Here is a 6,865-nt window from a genome sequence, read left to right on the forward strand (position 1 = left end):
CACTTTTTTTCCCCTTCAGATTTACCTAGTACCAGGGCTTATAAATCTCTTTCCTTGCAGCAACAACAGGTGAGTTCAAAAGTATGGGCTAGAGATGTTGAAATACTGACCCAAACTTCTCCAATCAATAAAGCTGAGCAGGAAACCCCATGGTGATGAGAGGCTTGCTCAGGGCATTTTCATATTTTATGTTGGCTGTGGATAAAGTTAAGTAAGGAAAAGAGACAATAAAACTGGATCCCTGGCAGAAAAGTTAGTCCTACTCATCAAATCTACACCTGCAATTTATCCTTGATCCAAAAATCAGTTATTTTAGTGAAAAAGTACTTTGGGCTTCTCATGTGAAGCATGATCCAGCTCAGAAGGATGACTGCAGTGTGAGTGGGGAAAAGCCACAGCCATCTTTAAACTTTGTCTCTTTTTCCTTGTTCCTGGGAATCCAAAGTTCAGAGTTTAAAATCAGACCCAGGATATAAAGAAATTGGCATCGTTATAGAAACCAGACACAGAAATGGTTCTTGCACGAAACAAGTTCAGGATGTCCTGAGCAGGCGGAGTTTTCACCAGGGAACTGCTAAACATCTGTTTGTGCTTTTACACAACTAAATCTGTGTGTAAAGCTGAGCCTTGTCTTGTTGAACACAGATATTTGTGCTTTATGTACACCACGGTTTTTTAGTTGTTTGAAGACAGTCCTTTCTTTTTTGTATTTTTCCCACATGCTTTAGAGTATTCATCTATTCATCAAACCATTCACCTGATTCTTATTGATGAAGTTCTTGATAAAAAATAATTGAAAGGGTTAGAATTAATTACAGAGATTCTCATAAATTAGGTAAAACATTGGCACTGAAGGAAATGCAATTAATGGAATCACAGAAGGGCTTGGACTGGAAGGGAACTTAAGGATCATCCATCTCTACCCCCTGCCATGGCAGGGACACCTCCCACTGTGCCAGGCTGCTCCAAGCCCCAATGTCCAACCTGGCCTTGGGCACTGCCAGGGATCCAGGGGCAGCCCCAGCTGCTCTGGGCACCCTGTGCCAGGGCCTGCCCACCCTGCCAGGGAACAATTCCTGCCCAATCTCCCATCCAGCCCTGCCCTCTGGCACTGGGAAGCCATTCCCCCTTGTCCTGGCCCTCCAGCCCTTGGGAATTGTCTCTCTCCAGGTTTCCTGCAGCTCCTTCAGGCCCTGCAAGGCCACACTGAGCTCAGCCCAAAGCTTCTCCTCTCCAGGCTGAACAATCCCAGCTCTCGCAGCCTTTCCTCCCAGCAGAGCTGCCCCATCCCTCTGCTCATCCTGGTGCCTCCTCTGGCCTCTCTCCAGCAGCTCCACGTCCTCCCTGTGCTGGTCCAGGACTGTGGATGCTAATGGGGATGGGAATCTTGACACTCCAAAAAACCAGACACCACACTCTCCCCACTTACATGTGCTCTTAGCACGCTCAACACACATTTTTCCATCTTTTTTCTTTTGTCACATCTTTGTTGACATTGCAGCAGTGGCCACAGTAAGGAATTTACAGCCCATTTTCCCAGCCTGCTCCGGGTTAACGCCGTGGTTTGAGTACAAGCCCTCCACAGTGGGCTCTTTGCATGATGAGAGGTTGTGGCTGACACTGCTGCTCCTGGGGGAGATTTGTGCACATGGAAAGCACATAATTGGAACAGGATTTTACTCTGCTTGACGAGCTTCACACAGAAGGATCTGGCTGAGGAGAGCCCAGCTCTGTTCTCAATGAAGCGAGCAGTGACCTCTGTGGAAACCCCGTTACCGCAGCTTTCCAAAACTTTATCCTAAGGAGTTTGGATGTGAGACGGCTGCAGTTGCTGAGATGTGTCTTATCTGCTCACATTAGGGAAGGTGGCTGGTTCTTCATCCAGCTGGCTCAGGGTTTCAGACCCCCAGCTCCACTGCTGTCCTGAGAGGGATGGAAGGACTTCGACAGCTTACAAGTTTAAGATGCTGCCCAGAAGTTTTGCTTCTCAATGACAGAAATACTGACATGTTGCCACCCAAGAGAGCAAAAGGATTTCCAGGTAGCAGAAAGCTCTGGTGGAAAACAGCTTCCTGGCAAAAGTCACTCATTCCCAGGCACATTTGGCTGCCTTCTCCCTGGCTGTGGAAATGAGCATCTTCTGGGTTTAGTTCTTACCCAGAGATGGAGCAGATTCACAAGCAGGAATTCAAATCCAAGCTGACTTTCCACACCAGAGTGAGAGTGACAATGCGCTTCAGATCCAAGAGGGATTTTAATTTCCCCTCCCCTGCCAATCTGGTCAAAATGTCCAAAGCAGCAAAAATTCACCGCAGATTCCTGGAACTGGTCCTCATATCTTTGTTTTGTGATACTCTGTGGTGGGTGCATGCTCGGTTTGCCACATCATGAGCCAGCAGGATGCATGAATGTCCCCCTGGGGATGTTCTGCTCACATTGCTGGGAGCTTCCCAGCAGGCAAGGCTGCTTCCTGCACACTCTCCAGGTGTGAGCAGAGAACTCTCCAGGTCCCTCAGGTTGTAGCTGTAACATGACGTTGGATTTGTTGCCATAGGATCAGATCCACGCTCATGGAAAACTGTGCTCTGCAAGACACAACCCTGAAAATTGTTCCCAGCTACTAGCAGGATGTCTGGCCCAAGCAATGACCCCGGGTTATGGTCTAGAAGAGCTGCTCCAGGGGATGCTGGAGAGACAGGGCTGGAAGCATCCAGCTGAGAGAGCCACTGACCACAAGAAACAGAGGCAGCTTTGCCTGGTCTGTCATTTCCCTCCCCTTGACCCATGGTGGTCTCTCTCTCTGCTGTTCCGTGGTTTCTGCTCAAGTGTGAATTTCCCTAGTTAAGAGCTGCCCTGATGACCAGAAATCCTTCTGGGAACTGCTGGGAAACCCCAGCTCCTCAACCACTGGATCCCTCCTGTTGATGTGGCACAAAGAGCATTCCTCAGTCAAAGAGAAACTTTCATCTTCAAGTCCAGGTATCTTCAATGGCACACTTTGGAGGACAACAGTGGGAATGGGAATCTCTCCTAATCAGATTTCAGTTTGTTTGGATGACAAAATCTGCGAATCCACTCTGAATTCTCCAACCATGGGGCCACAATCTCTAATTCTCAAGCACATTTCTCAGTACTGTCCAGCAGGTAGGTTAGGTTTTTTTCCTTACCTTTAAAACTCAGGGATATTTTAATGGAGCTTTGCTTTAGAATAATTTGAGTAATAATGGTTTCTTTTACTTGGAAACTTCTTTTCATGAGCAGCAATAAGAGCCCTGTGAAAAACCTGTTTGGAACTTTCTTTACTGAATTTCTTTGAGCTGTAGCTATTTGGGACAAAAATGTGGCTTTACTGCTACCAGTTTCAGATACCCAGACTAGATGGCCTCTCAGGAAGCAGCAGTAAAAAGGCAGAGCAAATTAAATGGGTACCTTTGTGCATTTTAAACGTGTCTTTCTGGAAAAATAACTTCTGGCTTGAATGAAAGGAACTGAAGTGTAGACTTTTGCCAAACTTTATCCAAGAGGATTAAGAAGTGAGCCTACAGACAACTCCTGAGGTTGACAGAGCACGGAACACTACTGAAAGTGCACAAAAAGAGGGTAATAAAGGGAAGGGCACAGGGTGTGTGTAAAAAGACTGTCCTGTCACCAACAGAGATCATAGCACAACAAAGTGAGCTTCCAAACACCAAGTGCAAACATTTGTTCAGAGAGCGCTGAAAAGGCTCAACTTCAAGATCAAATTTTTGTAGAAAGCAGAGTTGTCATCATTTATCTACAGAACTCAACTTTGAGAGGAAGTAAAATGCAATCCATGATATGACAGGTGATGGTTCTGTGACAGGAAGATGGACAGGGGTGCCGGCTGCACCCGTTGTCACCAGGATTGCACCACAGTTTCCATCACAACCTCCTATTTTCATATGCCATGAGCATTGCAAAATGCTGACCTTTGGGGCTGCATTTTTCCATGCTTGCTCCCTGCCCCAAAGGTGAATTCTTTCAGAAAGTCTGAGCAGAATTTTTTCAGGGACCATGGCTATTATTTTTGGCTGTTGCCAGGGCGGCTTGCCTGGGGCAGATTGAATAACAACTGGTTTGTTCCTCTGAGCTACAATAAATCCCACCATCCATCATGTGAAGGAGAAAATTAAAAGCATGAAAAACAAATCAGAGCTCTCCCAATCTGAGCGTTTGCAAGGACTGTTTAGGCTTGCAAATGGCAGCAGGTGAAGAAAAGAGAGATTTAACAGGGGGATACCGCCCTGACCAAGAGTCTCCTTTAATGACAATTAACTCCACCATATTTATATCAGGAGTTGGTCTCAGGGACAACTGTTGAAAAGTGGTGTTAAAATTCAATTTTCAAGGTATGAGGAGAGGAGGCTGGGTCTGTTTTGTCCCTCTGAGTGTGATGCCATGATGATTTTTTGCCTTTTCTTTTATACCCCTGTTATACCTTTTTACAACTTCTGTACTCCTAGTGCTTTTTGCCTACATTCTTGGACTTGTTTGTCAAGCTGAGAGACTCAACGTTTTAGAAGCGTCGTAGCCAGGGATCAGTGTGCCCCAGACCCCAAGGTCCTCTCCAGAACACATTCTGTAAACCAAGAGAGAACCATCCAGGGGAAGGTTCCTTGGGGAGGAGGGCTCCCTTGAGCCTCTCATTGGGGAATCTTTGATAGATATGCTAATTAGTAAAATCTATAATGTTATACTGGATCTTTTGGAGGGCATTGTTGTGTGCATTTCCCCTGTGTGCATTCGACCTGGATGTAGTGCACCTAAGGATCCTTAAAATAAATACCAAGGTAAAATCCCTTTTCCCCTTCTAACCGTGTTTGAGTCTTGATTTTAAGACCAGGAAAAGGCATCAAGTGTCTCTAACACGGGACACTTGCTCTTCTCAAGAGGTTAATTAAGAATTGAAGGGTTGCACATTCCCATCCATTGCCACAGGCTGGGTCAGTCAGTGTCAAGGGCATTAAATATTCTGCATTTCTCAAAAGCAGGACACTTGAAGAAACCTTAAAACATGGCTATAGATGCTGAACTACATGGCTGAAAATGCTCTCTAGGGGCTTTAAAGACCACAGACAATGCATTAGGATAGAGATGCTGAGCAGCACTCAAAGCCACAAACAACCCCAGAACAAACCCCCACGTCTGCTATTAGGAAATAGCACCCAGGTGGCCTCATATACCCCCACATATTCTCCTGATTTTATCATCCACGGAAAATATGTCTGAAAGTTACTGTACAGACAGGAAAAGCCAGTCTCCCTATGGGCCCCAATAAAGAGTAGAGCTGTCCAAAGGTCTCCGAGAGTGCAAATGTATTTGTTCCAGTAGGTCTGGTCTGTGAGGCTGCACACCCTCCAGACTACAGCTTCATCTGGGGACAAGTTGCTGGAGCAGGGTCATCCCAGAGCACAGGGCACAGGGCTGTGTCCAGATGGCTCTGGAATATCCCCAGGGAGGAGACCCCAGAGCCTCTGTGGCCAATCTGCTCAGGGCTGGCCCTGCCCAGGGCAGCAGTTCTGCCTCCTGTGCAGGGCAATTGCCGGGCTCAGGCCCTGCCCGTGGCTCTGGTGCCGCTGCCGGGCCCCGGAGCAGAGCCCGGGCCCTGCCCTGAGCCCTCCCTGCAGCCAGGGACAGCCAGGGCTGAGGGCCCCTCTCAGCTGGGGCTCCTCTCGAGGCTGAGCAGCCCCGGCTCCCTCAGCCTGTGCTGGGCACGGAGCTGCTCCAGGCCCTTCCTCAGCTGCGCAGCCTCCGCCGGCCCCGCTCCAGGAGCTCCCTGGCCCTGCTGGGCTGAGGAGCCAGAGCTGGGCACGGCACCCCAGAGGTGCCTCCAGGGCTGGGCACAGGGGCAGGATAACCCTGACCTGCTGGGAATGCTCTTCCCACTGCACCCCAGAGCACCATTGGCCTTCTGCACTCTGCTGGCTCAAGGACAGCTTGTTGTCCACCAAGACCCCCAGATCCATCTCCTCAGAGCTCCTTTGCAGCAGTTTTGTTTTCAAATGATTGTGTTTTACACTCAATATTTTTCCAGCTTCAACATTTGAGTGCCTGATTATCTACTTTTATTGAGTCTGTCATTCAGTCCACAAAAACAACCTGTTCATGCTCTGCCCTGATACATTCATAATTGACATTAAATATAACGCTTTAGTGCCACACTTTAATGCCACACTTTTAACCTCAAGAACAACAAAATGCCTGGCTAAGATGAAGCTTACAGGGTTCACATAACAATCTGCTTGTTTTATAACTTCCTTTTTCTAGCTGCAACTAATGCATCCACCTACCAGTTATTGTTAAATCATTCCTCCAGGTTTCCTTGGTACCTAAGAATGTCTGGCAGATCTGCAATTGCACCTGCACATGGACCTTAACATCAGACTTGCAGCGACTTTGTTCTCTAATACATCCTGCTTTTATAATGCCGGATAAAAACCCAAAAGGATGATGGTGAAATCAGACTGGTTTGTCATTCACTAAATTTAGGGATTTTTGAATATATGAAGCAATTGCTTAACCTCATAAATCCTCACAGCTGGGTGGTATAAGAGTTCAAGAGGATCTTTCATCAGTGCATTAAATGGCTTCAAACTGACAGAGAATGGGTATAGATTGGATTTTAGGAAGAAATTCTTCCCTGTGAGGTGGGCAGGCCCTGGCACAGGGTGCCCAGAGCAGCTGGGGCTGCCCCTGGATCCCTGGCAGTGCCCAAGGCCAGGCTGGACATTGGGGCTTGGAGCAGCCTGGGACAGTGGAAGGTGTCCCTGCCCATGGCAGGGAGTGGGACTGGATGATTTTTAAGGTTCCTTCCAACCCAAACCATTCTACACTTCCATGTTTT

Source organism: Corvus moneduloides, chromosome 2 (assembly GCF_009650955.1).
Source record: "Corvus moneduloides isolate bCorMon1 chromosome 2, bCorMon1.pri, whole genome shotgun sequence".
NCBI classification, from domain to species: Eukaryota; Metazoa; Chordata; class Aves; order Passeriformes; family Corvidae; genus Corvus; species Corvus moneduloides.